Source organism: Bos indicus x Bos taurus, chromosome 5 (genome assembly GCF_003369695.1).
Source record: "Bos indicus x Bos taurus breed Angus x Brahman F1 hybrid chromosome 5, Bos_hybrid_MaternalHap_v2.0, whole genome shotgun sequence".
NCBI classification, from domain to species: Eukaryota; Metazoa; Chordata; class Mammalia; order Artiodactyla; family Bovidae; genus Bos; species Bos indicus x Bos taurus.
Genome location: NC_040080.1, coordinates 17,633,955 through 17,651,216, shown reverse-complemented (window position 1 = coordinate 17,651,216; position 17,262 = coordinate 17,633,955). Strand labels below are relative to the sequence as shown.

At 45.0% G+C, this 17,262-nt stretch overlaps 1 pseudogene; it reads right to left on the bottom strand.

Annotated features, from left to right (window-relative positions):
• Positions 1 to 5,416: 5,416 nt before the first annotated feature.
• The window catches only part of LOC113893403, a 65,721-nt pseudogene continuing 53,875 nt past the window's right edge, over positions 5,417 to 17,262 (bottom strand).

The following is a 17,262-nucleotide window of genomic DNA, read 5'->3' as shown; positions in this document are numbered from 1 at the left end:
TATCTTAACTATGAAGAACTATTTTTGAGGACATTATTTAGCTAATTGACATTTTTGTTTTAAAGATAAATGTTTTCAGCATTAACAGACCAAAATTTGATTTTCAAAAAGAAGGTGCGTATCACCACCAGATACATCACAACAAACACTGCAAACCTCTATCTCTAGAAGACAACAAGACAAACCACAACACACTCACATGTGGCTTCTTATTAAGTCTTAATCAGACCCAACAGAGGAGACAGGGTATTTGGATGAATTTATCACTTGGCAGTTTTTTCATTAAAACCACACAGGAACATCACAAGAAGAAAATTTGCAATTAAAAAAGCACAGCCACACCATCTATATGACATAAGGAAGGAATGAAGGGCAGATAGAGTTTCTTTGGCTTAAATAACAAACAGACTAATTAGTCTTTCACTTTGTAAAAGGAAGGTCCTCTGGGCTGATACTGAAGGATGCGGTAGAGAACAATAAACTTGACTTTTCTGTACAACAGTTAGAACTGTGACTGATCGTTTTGGATAATGAGGTGCTTTGATTTTTCTCTCTCTACTTTTTTGTGAATCTCTCTACTGTAGGTTTTTTACATTTTTTTACATGGCTCACATAAAATATCTTAAAGACACAATAGTCCTATATTTTACTGATAACAAATTAATTTTCAATCACATACAAAGCTCTACCTTTTGATCCTCTCCTATACTTTCCTGCTTTTGATGTCAGAATTTATCTGTATTTATATTGTATATCACTAACAAAATATTTTTCTCTATAGTTACTTTAATGCTCCCCGAAACGAGAGCTAACTGGTTAGCACACTACCATACTCAGTGTTAGAATACTCGGAATTGCATTACATATTTACATTTACACGTCTGCTGTATATTGTCACTTCGTTAATATAATAATTAGTATCCTTCATTTGGTTTCCTGGTGGCTCAGAGGTTAAAGCATCTGCCTGCAATGTGGGAGACCTAAAACTCCCTCAGCAATCTCGTAAGACAAAACTCGGTTGGTGAACTCCCTCAACTGTTATTTTTTGGGGGAAAGTTTGTAACCCATCTTCATTTCTGAAGACAACCTTCCTGAGAAAAGTATTCTTGGTTTGGCAGGTTTTTTTCTTTCATCAGTTTGAATATATCATCCCTTTCTCTCTTGGCTTGTCAGCTTTCTTCTGAGAAGTCTGCTGATATTCTTAAGGTTCTTCAGAGATTTTGTGTGTGGGAGCATTTGCTTTTATCTTGATGCTTCTAAAATTCTCTCTTTGTGTTGATTATAAGCAATGTGTCTTGGAGACAATCATTTTGAATGAACTCTGAGGAGTGACCTATTAGCTACATGAACTTGGATGTCTAAATCTCATCAGATGTGGAACTTAATCTGCTATTATTTCTTTAAGTACAATCTCTGTCCTTTCTCCTCTCTTCTCCTTCGGGACTCCAATAATGTGCAGGTTTGTTACTGTGAAAGTCATCCCATAGTTCACACAGGTTCTTTCACAGTTTTTTCATTCTTTTTTCTTCTTTGTCCTCTGGCTGGTTAGTTTTCAATTTTCTTGTCTTCTGCCTCAAAGATTCTCCTGCTATTGCTGATGCTTCTGTAGCATTTTCCATTTTGTTGCATTTCATTCATTGCAATCTTAAAAAGAATTTCTGTTTGATTCCTTCTCTTTTTTCTGCCTCATTGCACAGCTTCAGGGATCTCAGTTCTCTGACCAGGTTGGAATCCAGGCACAGCAGTGAAAGGATCGAATCCTAACCACTAACCAACAGCAAACTCCCTGTTTGCTTCCTTTTTTTTTTTTATCATTCTGTCTCTTTAAAAAAAAAAAAAAAAAACTGAATTTATTCTGTGGAGTGACTCAGAGCCCGTGCACACAAATGCTGAGCCCATGCTCTAGGACCCACAAACCACAAACAGGAACCTACACTCTGCAAGTACTGAAGCCTGAGCTCCTAGAGCCTGTGCTCCAAACAAGAGAAGCCGCCGCATAGAGAGAAGCCTGCTGTCCACAAAGGAAAGTAGTGCCTGCTTGCTGCAACTAGAGAAAGCCCATGTGCAGCAACAAAAGACCCAGTAAAGCCAAAAATTAAAAACAATAGCAATAATTATAATACATAATTTAACCTTATTTTGTTCACATATTCTTTCCTGAATTTGATTGTTTTATCTGTGTTTTTTGGAGTTCACTGAGCTTCTTGGTGGGTATACTTTATTTCTTCATCATATGTCATTTATTTCATTACTTCCCAATGGGTGAATACTTCCCAATGAGCTGCCCTGGGAGAAGTCCGGGTATCTTCCCACCCCCAAGCACAGCCTAGAACTATGAAGACTGCACGGACTAGAGAGATGAGCACTGGACACCATGCAAGCCATCAGCCAGGGACTGGGTGGGGTCAACTCAACAACCACCATCACTCTCAGGTCTTATATTAGTCAGCAGCCTCTCCACATGTCCACAGTGGGAAACTGGGGGCAAGGGGGTGTTGTGAAATGTAATACTGGCCACTCCTACATGACAGCTCTCTCTAACCCTGAAGAATCACAACAGTATCACATTTACATTTTCAGTAGTAACCAGATTAAGCAATCTTGAAACAGGGTGTGTTTTCAGAGAAGCCTATTAGCCTGAAATTCTTTATTTAAGTTCTAGATTTAATTCATCAAGAGATGGGAATATCAGAAACCTGACTTGCTTCCTGAGAAATCTATATGCAGGTCAAGAAGCAACAGTTAGAACTGGACATGGAACAACAGCCTGTTCCAAATCCAGAAAGGAGTATGTCAAGGCTGTATATTGTCACCTTGCTCTTTTAACTTATATGCAGAGTACATCATGAGAAATGCTGGACTGGATGAAGCACAAGCTGGAATCAATTGCTGGGAGAAATATCAATCACCTAAGATAACAGATGACACCACCCTTATAGCAGAAAGCGAGGAAGAACTAAAGAGCCTCTTGATGAAAGTGAAAGAGGAGAGTGAAAAAGTTGGCTTAAAGCTCAACATTCAGAAAACTAAATCAATGGCTTCTGGTCCCATCACTTTATGGGAAATAGATGGGGAACAGTGGCTGACTTTATTTTGGGGCTCCAAAATCACTGCAGATGGGTGATTGCACCCATGAAATTAAAAGACATTTGCTCCTTGGAAGAAAAGCTATGACCAACCTAGATAGCATATTAAAAAGCAGAAATTTGCTTTGCCACAAAGGTCCGTCTAGTCAAGGCTATGGTTTTTCCAGTAGACATGTATGGATGTGAGAGTTGGACTATAAAGAAAGCTGAGCGCCGATGTATTAATACTTTTGAAGTGTGGTTTTGGAGAAGACTCTTGAGAGTCCCTGCACAGCAAGGAGATTCAACCAGTCCATCCTAAAGGAAATCAGTCCTGAATGTTCTTTGGAAGGACTGATGCTAAAGCTGAAATTCCAATACTTTGGCCACCTGAGGGAAGAACTGACTCATTGGAAAAGACCCTGATGCTGGGAAAGATTGAAGGTGGGAGAAAAGGAGACGACAGAGGATGAGGTGGTTGGATGGCATCAATACTCAATGGACATGAGTTTGAGTAAGCTCTGGGAGTTGGTGATAAACAGGGAAACCTGGCATGCTGCAGTCCATGGGGTCACAAAGAGCCGGACACGACTGAGAGACTGAACTGAACTGAACTTCTTTTAAGAATTCAGTCATATCAGATCGCTCCATCCACATCTTTGAAACATAAGTAGACAAACGTACTTGATCTTCCCATCTATATACCTTCTTCTGGATCCCCTCTGCCTAGGTCTCCACTTTCTTGCCCTCTTGTCCCATGTGAATACAGGGTGTGGGTGAGCAACAATTTGCCATCCATCAATTAGAGAGAGATATGAGCTGATATAATTCACTCAGAAGGATAGATAATTGGACAGACAAGAAATGGTAATGTCCTGAAGAAAAAGTACGAAGGTATGGAAAGAATGGATTCATAAGGATTTGATAACCGACTAGACATGGGAGAGAGCAAGGAGGAGTCTATATCTGCTTGAGAAATAAACAGATAAAGTAACCTAGGGAATGAGAGATGAAAAAGGGAGAAGTAGTTAGGTAGAGTTAGAGTTTTAATTGGCCCGTGAGCACTTAGGCAGGTTAAGGAAAACTGTATCCCTTTTCTCCAAAGAGCAAACCCAACTTTGAAACTCACATCCAAGTCTGGTGACCAAGAACAGGTTAAAACAGGTGATGTGACATCTCAAGGAGAACATACAGGAATGTTCAGGATTGGGTTTTTTTTTCATGAGTTTGTTAAATAAAAATATCTCCTGCCATATCAATAAACAAGAAATGTCACAGACATCAATGATTTCTGGTCTCCAGTTGTGAATGAGGGCTCCCAAAACTGATCCAGGGATGCTGCCACCCCTCCATGGTGATTGCTGAGAGCTGGGGAAAGCAAGAAGCAGCCATCTGCCACTCCTTAAGGGGAGCAAGGAACAGGGTTGGCCCCAGATAGCTGAGCTGCATACGGAAGGATTGAATCAAGTGAGTCCAGAGGCTTGCATCTTCCCAGAAACAGAACACTAAATTCCTTAACTTGGTACCCTGATCTTTGATGTTCAGACTGCCTCTCCCTTTGTTGCAAACTTGTATATAACCTGACTTCCCTCCTGCCTGCTTGGAGCAGTTTTCTCAGAGCTACCGAGATATTGTCTCTAGGGCTTAGAGTCCTAAGCATTCGCACCAAATAAAATAACTCTATAAGGTTCTGACTACATTTTCTGGTCGGCAAATTCATCTTGCTAGGAAGGAGAGTGTGAATGTGGACCAAGTTTAGATGCTTTTTCTAAGTAAGAGTGACCTGGAGCATTTGTGATCCCAGGCAAATCTCATTAGCCTTTGAAGAAGGTGAGAAAACAGGGCAGTGCCCTCATCGTGTATTTCCTTTGAGGAAAATGGTGTTTGCAGACCAATCATCTAAAAGCATTTGACATGGAACTTGGTAATTATTAACAAGCAAAAGAAAAAGTTACTTTAATCAGAATATTTCATTTTGAGCAATTTCCATATAACACCATCACAGGTCAGCCTCTACTGAAATACAGGCAATTAGAATATCTGACGGAGAGGCGATGGCACCCTACTCCAGTACTCTTGCTTGGAAAATCTCATGGACGGAGGAGCCGGTAGGCTGCAGTCCATGGGGTCAGGAAAAGTCGGACACGACTGAGTGACTTCCCTTTCACTTTTCACTTTCATGCATTGGAGAAGAAAACGGCAACCCAATCCAGTGTTCTTGCCTGGAGAATCCCAGGGACGGGGAGCCTGCTAGGCTGCCGTCTATGGGGTCACACAGAGTCGGACACGACTGAAGTGACTTAGCAGCAGCAGCAGAATATCTGAGGAATCATCTTGTATTTAATACAACATCACAGGAAAGCCACTGTGGATGTTCCCAGGACACTGGAGTTCAACATCATCGTACCCAGGGTCCCCTTTCTCCCCCTGGAGTAGGCAGGGGCTCTGTTCTCCTTCCTCAGGATCAGTTTCCTCTCTAGAGACGTTTAGAGAAGAGCCTGAAAGAGCAAAAAGAAGCATAATTAGACTGAGACAAAGGAACTGGACAGTGTGTTGGAAGCCTGTTAAACAAGTGATGATGACAAAGCATCCCTGGGACCCAGGTGTGGGCAGGAGGCTCAGACTATTTCACACCAGTTACAGTGCGGATGGATCCAGGCTGTCCTCTCAATCCGGTCCATGTGGTCTCTGGGCCTCAGTTCATATGGAAATTCTGCATCACAGGAGACCTGTGCTCACACAGGAGCTCTGGGAAGATCTGCTTCCAGGCTACACACTAGCAAGGAGATGCCCAGGGACAGTAAGAGCATAACAACAAATTTAAATGTTCTCCTCTCACAGCTGACAGATGTGAAATCACAGTGAGAGGGAGAGTGGACACAGGGAAAATCTGAGTTCCTCACTCATAAACCAACTCTGCTCTTAGTTATCCTGATGCATGTTCCCAAATGTCCACAAAGAGTATCACAGGAGCATCCACAGATGGCCCCTCCCAAGGACCACACAGGCCCTCAGATGGATAAATACTCTCTTCCAGAGAAAGAGTGTTTTCTCTTGACAACTGAAATTCTGGGGGAAATTAGACCTTAGCTGACCATCAGCTCCGAGTCAATGACCCACCAACATGGCTTAATGTTAAGGCCACCATATACCATAGACTTTGTACATGTCATTGCAACCTTATACACAGACCTCATCTTAAATTATCAGATGACTCACAAATTTCAATACTGCAATACATTTTAAAATCTCTGTCTTTCACGTTCAGGGCAGCACAGAGATGTTATCAAAACACTTGTCTACTTTTGGATTTGGTAAATATGCTCAATTAATCTATAAGCTATCTATTTCTTTTGACTACTACACAATGCTTGTGGGATCTTAGTTCCTTGACCAGGGATTGAACCCAGGCCATAGAAGTGAATGTGTAGAATCCTAACCACTGGATTACCAGAAAAGTCCCTAATCTATAAATTTTAATGTAGATATATCACAAATAAAATGAAATTTATGTTTATATGGGGACATAAATGCCAAAGTAGAGTGCTGCACCCCCCCCCCCACCCCCCAAGGAGTCTGACAGCATTAAAGATGGCATATGGTTGAGAAGTGAAGTGTTAGTTACTCAGCTGTGTCTGGACTCTTTGCAACGCTATGAACTGTAGCCCACCAGGCTCCTCTGTCCATTGGATTATCCATGCAAGAATACTGGAGTGAGTAGACATTCCCTTCTTCAGGGGCTCTTCCTGATCCAGTGATCAAACCCAGGTCTCCTGCATTGCAGTTAGATTCTTTACCATCTGAGCCATTAGGGTGGCTCATCAAATGCATGAGATTACCCATATTTTGAAACTGCAGAGGCTGGGCATTGAGGAGCTCAAATTCACCTTTTCCAGGACAAAGACCGAAGATTACAGGGGATCAGTTAATCTCACTCACCTGTCTGAGACCTCATCCCATCTTCTTCTCTGGGAGCACTTCCTCCTCACTCCCCTGAGAGTGAGGAGGAGCCCCAGTCACTGGTGCCTCTTCACCATCATCGTAATCCTCACCAAGGGCAACAGTCCTCTGATCTGGCACTTCTGAGGGCAGAGCAGGGGTCAGATGAAACCACAGTAAGGGGGTTGGTCTGAGAAATACCTAGGATACTTCTGACCCAGTTTCTGAGCTGGCTAGAGGCACCAGTCACTCCTTGTTTTAAAGGATCTTTTTTCTCTAAGACCATGTTTCATTTTGATGTGTCCATGAACCAAAACATGTTTTACATCTTAATATTTCCTGTTTGAAAATATATATTCCAAAGTAACTCTCCTACCATTGAGCAGTACTAAAGTATTTTGACAAATTGTGCTTTACAGAAATTATTTTTAAAACCAGTGTGTGCCTGTTGTGATTCTGGACACAGAGAGCCCCACTCCAATGTGAGACATCACAGAACAGTCAGAAAAAGGGAAGGACAGACCCCATCTGGACACAAGGGATGCCTCTGGTCCATCAAATGAAGACTGCTCCCCTTGCATCTCGTCCTATGAGGGAAACTCTCCTCCCCAAAGTCCAAATAAGGCAGGTCTACCTCTATTACCTGGAGCAGATGTGGAGTCATTGTTGTCCTCACCATCTGACAGGAGGCCTAAAGTGGAGACAAACATCACACATCACACAGAATGACCCTCCCCCACACTCACGGGACCTGTGTTAAGGCTGGGAAGGGGCAGACCAGGATCCTGCAGTGTAGGTGGGGGCTGGGGGCTCACGGGGCTTTGAGAGGCCATCCTGCCACTTTGGAGAGCTACCTCTGTAAGCCTGGGGCACACCCATGGGGTCTGTGGACGCTGAGAAGATGTTCACAGCCAGTGGGAGGTGACAACCAGAGGTCCCAGGAAGGCAAGCAGAGACACCACCTGGGCTGCCCAGAAGACCCTCCTTCTGAGTCATGAGGTAATCAGGCTCCTCATACACAGCTTCAGCAAGAGCATCTTCATAGCTGGATAAGGCTGAGAGATCCCCTAGCAGGTCAGAGATGCCGCCCCAGACACCCCGATCCAGCAGACCCACATTCATCTCCCACAATGCTCACACAGAGGCTGCCTGGACCTCAGCATCATCTCTTACCCAATGCACTTGTTTGGCACCTTCTCCCCTCATCTGTCCTGAATCCACAGCTCAGCCCTGACTCTTTCTGGTCTCACAGGAGAGGCCATGACATATGAGAGTTCACACCCCAGTCCTAAGAACCTCTGTATGTTCAGCCCTTAGAGCTCAGCACGGACCATGTGGAGCTCTACAGACTCAGAACAGAGACCTGGCCCAGGTTCCCCTCCTCACACCTGCCACATCTTCTGCCTGCACACACTCTTCCTGGTCCCCAGTTCCCCCTGCAGCCCCTCTCTGTGCTCTGCTCTCCATCTGAGCAGCTGAGTCACTAGTATGATGAGGACCAGGAAGAGAAGAGACCCCAGGATGAGGCAGAGGACCCCAGTCAGGGAGAAGATGCCAGGGAGAGGATTTGAGGTTGGTCTGGCCCCTAAGGAAAGCAAGGCAACAGGGTGTGAAGAAGGTCCTGGGCACAGAGAAACCCCCTGTACCAGCATTTCTGGGGGCTCTGGATGATGGTATCCTAGCCTCAGACACAAATATACTATAGTGACTGGGCTCCTCCAGGTCTCATCCTGAGACAAGTCACTCACTCCGCCATTGTGGCCCCGAGGCAAAGCCAGGGATTGTCAGGGAGCTGCCGGCCCAGACAGCCTGAGGACCCGGCTCATCCCTTCTCCTTGGCATCAAACAGTCCTGAGACCCACACCTCAATGATGAGGAGCAACACTCAGGGGCAGGTAGGAGAATGGGAGAACTTTAGAATCTGCATCACCGGAACTAGACTCTTTTTGGATCCTGGGCCTGAGAAACATGTGGCCTGGGAACCAAGGCAGGGCGTTCCCCAACACAATGCCCCAGCTCCTTCCCAACAGCCAGGACTCCTCAGGCTCTTTCATCTCCTGAGTTGTCAGAGAGCCCAGAACAGGTTACCAAATCTGAGTATTCTCCCCCCTGCCCATGGATGGACCACAGTACCTGCTGTATCGGGGGCAATGTTGTCCTGCACCTAAGAGAAAAATAGGAGATTGGGTAAACGGAATTGGCCAGATCACAGGGTAACCCATTTTTCCCCTCGAGCCCTGAAAATCACCACCTCAGTCTCCATGACATCAGTGCCCAGTCCTCCCGCTTCACTGTGCTAGATCAGAGCCCAGCACCCATACACTCTTCTGAACACAACTCCCCACCACCCCTAGTCCAGCCCGCTGTCCTGTGCTGCCCAGATCACCCAGGGTGGGCCCTGAGCCCCTCACTCACCAGAGCACATCACACCAGCATCCTCCTCGTGCTTGCAGTCACTCTGCCCCCAGGGCTCCGCAGCACAGTCCCATAGGAAGAGTCCCAGCCCCTGCCACCCACACCTTTCCCAGCCAGATGCTCCCATTTCCAGGGGCCAAATGCTGCAGACCACATGGCTTCCAGGGCCTGGCCTCAGCCCAGCTGCTGACCACCACCACCTCGGCCTGTGCCAGGCTCCAGGAGTCATCGCACACAGTGCCCCAGGAGCCGCTGTGCCAGACCTCCACCCGCCCTGAGCACTTGCTGTCTCCCCCGCCCGAGCCGGAGCTTCTCTCTGTCTGAAAAGGCAGCAGCCCCTCCTGTGACTGCCCTGGTGGGCGGGAGCCCCTGGAAGCCACAGGGAGGGGGCTGACATACCTGTACAAGGGGGCAGAAGTTGGACAGCTCTTGGTCTTCTTCTTCCTGCACACAACGGGGAAACAGTGGATCAGGGACAGCTGGGGGTGGTCCTGTCCCCACATAAGATTATCTAAGGTCTGACTCAGTGCAAATGACATGTGAAAACACAGGCTCATTATCTCCTGGTCTGAGACATTCAGTGCATATGATCATCAGCTGAAATAACTGTAACTGTTCATCATTTATTGGTCTCCCAACCCCACAACAAATTACAAACACACACACAGACACAGGCACATAGACATTTTGTAGACTCAACTTAAAATCATCACTTAGACTGGAAAGCATAAATCACATCTAACAACATCCTTCGGGGTTGAGACAGACAGAAACAGAAAGTAAGTCACCTGCACACGAGATATAGGCTTCCTCCTTTGGAGAGCAGGAACTTGTATTTCCAAGGGGTCAGAAGGACACTGCCAGAGACAGGTTGTCATTTTTCTACACTGGATTCCATCTACCACCGGGCCTAGAACCTTCTCTAGAGCAACAAAAGTGTCGAGGGGTTCCACTGTCCCCACAGCCAAGCTGTCTGCAGATCACGGACACGGTGATGTCATCTATGGGGTTATGGCAGACACTGCCCCAGTCCCGTTGTTAGAAAACTTCCAGCACCCAGCACACTGCTGGTCCTCGCTCACCATCCGAGGGCCAGGAACTCTAAGATTACGAAAAGAGGAGACATGCCACAGTGAGCACTCTGCTCAGGGCTCTGGGTCTCCTCTCTCCCAGAAACTGTGACCATACATCACTGATCCAACTGCAGAGATGCCCACTAGTTGACAAGATTATTAAGAGGGTAACAGGCAGGAAGGGCTAGGGGTCTCCAAAACGGAGGAAATAGCCTGCAAGTGTCAAACATTTTTATCTCTCTTAAGCAGCAGGAGGAAACAAACTAGTGATATTTTTTCCTTCTCTATACAAATTTAAAAGGAGGTTTCTCTTAAATAATGTGTTGCCATAATGTCACCTGGTTTTGCCTGAAGTTAACTATTCTCAACCCTAGAGATAACAAATGCCTTTTTCTTATGGAAATGTTTGTCTAAGCTTGCAGATGACACCACCCTTATGGCAGAAAGTGAAGAGGAACTCAAAAGCCTCTTGATGAAAGTGAAGTGGAGAGTGAAAAGTTGGCTTAAAGCTCAACATTCAGAAAACGAAGATCATGGCATCCGGTCCCATCACTTCATGGGAAATAGATGGGGAAACAGTGTCCGACTTATTTTTCTGGGCTCCAAAATCACTGCAGATGGTGACTGCAGCCATGAAATTAAAAAGATGCTTACTCCTTGGAAGGAAAGTTATGACCAACCTAGATAGCATATTCAAAAGCAGAGACATTACCTTGCCAACAAAGGTCCGTCTAGTCAAGGCTATGGTTTTTCTTGTGGTCATGTATGGATGTGAGAGTAGGACTGTGAAGAAGGCTGATGATGAAGAATTGATGCTTTTGAACTGTGGTGTTGGAGAAGACTCTTGAGAGTTCCTTGGACTGCAAAGAAGATCCAACCAGTCCATTCTGAAGGATATCAGCCCTGGATTACTTTGGAAGAAATGATGCTAAAGCTGAAACTCCAGTACTTCAGCCACCTCATGTGAAGAGTTGATTCATTGGAAAAGACTCTGATGCTGGGAGGATTGGGGGCAAGAGGAGAAGGGGACGACAGGGGATGAGATGGCTGGATGGCATCACTGACTCGATGGACGTGAGTCTGAGTGAACTCCAGGAGTTGGTGATGGACTGGGAGGCCTGGCGTGCTGTGATTCATGGGGTCGCAAAGAGTTGGACACGACTGAGTGAATTGAACTGATGCTAATATACTATGCATTTACCCCAAGCTCCGTCTTTCAAGTTGGTTCCGCCTCTTGGCTCAGAACTACTTGACAAACCAGTTGTTATACTCAGATATTGTTCCCCTAATCTATGTAAATTAAACTATTTGTATGGTGGTCTGCCCTTCTTCAAGATTCAAGTTAATCATTTATGGCCCAGGATAAACCATTTGGTGCCAAGATTACCCCAAAATGCATCTCATGGGTGAGGGGCCTGGTGCCATTCTGAATTTTAAGACATTCCTTTCTTTCATTAACAGACTGCTAGTGACTATATAACATCCAGCTGAAGACTAGCAGGGGGGTACTCTTTCTGCCCTCTTCTGATGCCTATGTCAGATGCTTTCTCTATCTCCTTTATACTTTAATAAAACTTTATTACACAAAAGCTCTGAGCGATCAAGCCTCGTCTCTGGCCCCAGATTGAATTCTTCTCCTCCGGGGGCCAAGAATCCTGGCGTCTTTGCATGATTCAACAACAATCTTTCACTATCATTGCCTCACTTCTACCAGACTTTATCCATTTGGTGTCTGTCTTTCTATTTCTACCACGATGATGTAGTGGATACAAACAGAGAAAGACCTATCAGGCCACCTGCGGGATGGAGAACTGACTCCTGCTTCCTGAAAAAAAAAACTCTAAAATGGTTTGTGGATGGAATGTGATGTGGGTATTGGGGAGGGAAGCAAAATAACGGAGCCACAAATGTCCACATACCAACCCTTAGTACCTGTGAATATGTACCTGACGTGGCAAAAGGAACTTTACAGATGTAACAAACTTAAGGACCTTAGGATGTTTCAGATCAGATCAGATCAGATCAGATCAGTTGCTCAGTCGTGTCCGACTCTGCGACCCCATGAATCGCAGCACGCCAGGCCTCCCAGTCCATCACCAACTCCCGGAGTTCACTAGACTCATGTCCATCGAGTCAGTGATGCCATCCAGCCATCTCATCCTCTGTCGTCCCCTTCTCCTCTTGCCCCCAATCCCTCCCAGCATCAGAGTCTTTTCCAGTGAGTCACTCTTCGCATGAGGTGGCCGAAGTACTGGAGTTTCAGCTTTAGCATCATTTCTTCCAAAGAAATCCCAGGGCTGATCTTCAGAATGGACTGCTTGGATCTCCTTGCAGTCCAAGGAACTCTCAACGGTCTTCTCCAATACCACAGTTCAAAAGCATCAATTCTTCAGCACTCAGCCTTCTTCACAGTCCTACTCTCACATCCATACATGACCACAGGAAAAACCATAGCCTTGACTAGATGAACCTTTGTTGGCAAAGTAATGTCTCTGCTTTTGAATATGCTATCTAGGTTGGTCATAACTTTCCTTCCAAGGAGTAAGCGTCTTTTAATTTCATGGCTGTAGTCACCATCTGCAGTGATTTTGGAGCCCAGAAAAATAAGTCTGACACTGTTTCCACTGTTTCCCCATCTATTTCCCATGAAGTGATGGGACCGGATGCCATGAACTTCGTTTTCTGAATGTTGACTTTAAGCCAACTATTTCACTCTCCACTTTCACTTTCATCAAGAGGCTTTTTAGTTCCTCTTCCCTGTCTGCCATAAGGGTGGTGTCATCTGCATATCTGAGGTTATTGATATTTCTCCCAGCAATCTTAATTCCAGCTTGTGTTTCTTCCAGTCCAGCGTTTCTCATGATGTACTCTGCATAGAAGTTAAATAAACAGGATGACAATATACAGCCTTGACGTACTCCTCTTCCTATTTGTAACTAGTCTGTTGTTCCATGTCCAGTTCTAACTGTTGCTTCCTGACCTGCATACAAATTTCTCAAGAGGCAGATCAGGTTGCCTGGTATTCCCATCTCTTTCAGAATTTTCCACAGTTTATTGTGATCCACACAGTCAAAGGCTTTGGCATAGTCAATAAAGCAGAAATAGATGTTTTTCTGGAACTCTCTTGCTTTTCCAATGATCCAGTGGATGTTGGCAATTTGATCTCTGGTTCCTCTGCCTTTTCTAAAACCAGCTTGAACATCAGGAAGTTCACGGTTCACATATTGCCAAAACCTGGCTTGGAGAATTTTGAGCATTACTTTACTAGCATGTGAGATGAGTGCAATTGTGTGGTAGTTTGAGCATTCTTTGGCATTGCCTTTCTTTGGGATTGGAATGAAAACTGACCTTTTCCAGTCCTGTGGCCACTGCTGAGTTTTCCACATTTGCTGGCATATTGAGTGCAGCACTTTCACAGCATCATCTTTCAGGATTTGGAATAGCTCAACTGGAATTCTATCACCTCCACTAGCTTTGTTTGTAGTGATGCTTTCTAAGGCCCACTTGACTTCACATTCCAGGATGTCTGGCTCTAGGTCAGTGATCACATCATTGTATTATCTGGGTCATGAAGATCTTTTTTGTATGGTTCTTCTGTGTATTCTTGCCACCTCTTCATAATATCTTCTGCTTCTGTTAGGTCCATAACATTTTTGTCCTTTATCGAGCCCATTTTTGCATGAAATGTTCCTTCTGTATCTCTGATTTTCTTGAAGAGATCCCTAGTCTTTCCCATTCTGTTGTTTTCCTCTATTTCTTTGCATTAATCGCTGAAGAAGGCTTTTTTATCTCTTCTTGCTATTCTTTGGATCTCTGCATTCAGATGTTTATATCTTTCCTTTTCTCCTTTGCTTTTCACGTCTCTTCTTTTCACAGCTATTTGTAAGGCCTCCCCAGACAGCCGTTTTGCTTTTACATTTCTTTTTCATGGGGATGGTCTTGATCCCTGTCTCCTGTACAATGTCATGAACCTCATTCCATAGTTCATCAGGCACTCTATCTATCAAATCTAGGCCCTTAAATCTATGTCTCACTTCCACTGTATAATCATAAGGGATTTGATTTAGGTCATACCTGAATGGTCTAGTGGTTTTCCCTACTTTCTTCAATTTAAGTCTGAATTTGGCAATAAGGAGTTCATGGTCTGGGCCACAGTCAGCTCCTGGTCTTGTTTTTGCTGACTGTATAAAGCTTCTCTATCTTTGGCTGCAAACAATATAATCAATCTGATTTTATTGTTGACCATCTGGTGATGTCCATGTATAGAGTCTTCTCTTGTGTTGTTGGAAGAGGGTGTTTGTTATGACCATTGCATTTTCTTGACAAAACTCTATTAGTCTTTGCCCTGCTTCATTCCGTATTCCAAGGCCAAATTTGCCTGTTACTCCAGGTGTTTCTTGACTTCCTACTTTTGCATTCCAGTCCCCTATAATGAAAAGGACATCTTTTTTGGGTGTTAGTTCTAAAAGGTCTTGTAGGTCTTCATAGAACCATTCAACTTCAGCTTCTTCAGCATTACTGGTTGGGGCATAGACTTGGATTACTGTGATACTGAATGGTTTGCCTTGGAAACGAACAGAAGTAATTCTGTCATTTTTGAGATTGCATCCAAGTACTGCATTTCAGACTTTTGTTGACCATGATGCCTACTCCATTTCTTCTGAGGGATTCCTGCCTGCAGTAGTAGGTATAATGGTCATCTGAGTTAAATTCACCCATTCCAGTCCATTTCAGTTCACTGATTCCTAGAATGTTGACATTAACTCTTGCCATCTCTTGTTTGACCACTGGCAATTTGCCTTGATTCATGGACCTGACGTTCCAGGTTCCTATGCAATATTGCTCTTTACAGCATCGGACCTTGCTTCTATCACCAGTCACATCCACAGCTGGGTATTCTTTTTGCTTTGGCTCCATCCCTTCATTCTTTCTGGTGTTATTTCTCCACTGATCTCCAGTAGCATATTGGGCACTTTTTGACCTGGGGAGTTTCTCTTTCAGTATCCTATCATTTTGCCTTTTCATAGACCCCAGTTTAAACACCTCCTTAGCCACACTATCTTTTGAAATGGACAACCTTCCCCAGTTCCAGTCAGAGGGAAATGTAAGTGAGGAAGAATGGTCAGAAGACGCACTGTTGTTGAAGAAGAAAGACCCAAGCCAAGGAATGAGACCACACAGAAACCAGGAAAGGCTGGGAAAGGGGTCCTCCAGGGAGAACACAGCCCTGTGGACACTGGGATGTTGGCCCACGGAGACCCTCAACAGACTCCTAGCATACAGAACTGAACAGAGTAAGTCTGTGCTTTCATTACATCATCCACAGGATCTCCAGACTGTACTACCACAGGGAACTGAAGAGAGAGCCCTGCTTTCACGTGGAAACTGTCAGAAACGGCTCTGCCAGGAAACACTACTGAGAAAAAAGGACCACAATCTCAGCTGCTGCAAGAGTAAGTGAAAGCACCTCATCTTCTCGTCTGCTGGAAAGACAGGCCCCATGGGAGGAAGCCTCCTTCTCTAGTCCTTTCAGCATCTCTCCTTCAGGGCTCTGATCCTCGTCCTCCAGAGCCCCACCCCTCCCCCAAACTGTGGACAGTGTGGAGTGCTGACCTGAGCAGATGACCCCCGCGTCCTCCTTGTGTCTGCAGTTGTGCCACCCCCAGCCCCAGGAAGGACACCTCCACACGTGGGACTCCTTTCCTATGCAGTTCAGGTCGTCTAGTCAGATGGGCCCTGATCCCGCTCCAAAGTGAGCAGACCTCGTGGCATTGAGGGCTTGTCCACAGCCCAGCTGCCTGCACACCACGTGGGCATCATCCAGGTCCCAGCCATCATCACAGATGGTGCCCCAGGAGCCCTGGTCAAGGATCTCCACTCTCCCAGCACAGTGACCACCCCCGTCAACCAGGCGGAGCTGTCTGCTGTCTGAGGAGAGAGAAATGGGACAATGGCGTGGTGAAGGGTGGTGAAGGGGGCAAGGGGACAGTGTGTAAGAAGGGTCTTCTGTCCTGTAGGACCCTCACCTGAGCAGTAGGGGGCGCTCTCCTCTGAGGCTTCAGAGCCTGCTGATTCGGACACAGATTCATTGCACTGGGGAAGCACCTGGGTCTGGTTTCCTGCAGAAACACCAATGATCAGAGGGCTGGGAGGGTTAACGTAAAGAAAACTAAATTAAGGTTAAAAGATGACCTAGCAGTGGAGCCTGAAATGAAAGCTGTGGCATATCAGTAAAGCTATCATAACTTTAGTATCCACTTTCTCCATGGAGAATTCTGCTTCTGACAGTGCCATAATTTGGGTTTAAGCCAAGTGTTGCACTAAGAATGAGTTGAATAAGGTGTGTTACTCCTAAATCTATCCCTAAGTAGAAGAAGCAAAACAAAAGCCTTTCTGAAGAATTTCTACAATTTTTCATCTTCAGTGTCTATCATTTAAACAAATACTTATACAAAAGAGATTTCTTGGAAACTCAAGAGGCAAAAGGAAACATTGGAAAGAATATCCCAGGGTATCCAGCTATTAGTTACCAGACAGAGAATTTATTTGATTTTGTTAATTTATTATTTTTATTACTGGAAGATAATTGCTTTACAACGTTGTATTAGTTTGTGCTGTACAACAATGTGAGTCAGACAAAAGTATACATATATACCCTCCCTCTCAAGCCTCCCTCCCACCCCATCCACCATCCCACCCTTTTAGGTCATCACAGAGCATCTAGCTGAGCTCCCTGTGCTTTATAGCAGCTTCCTGTTACCATCTGTTTC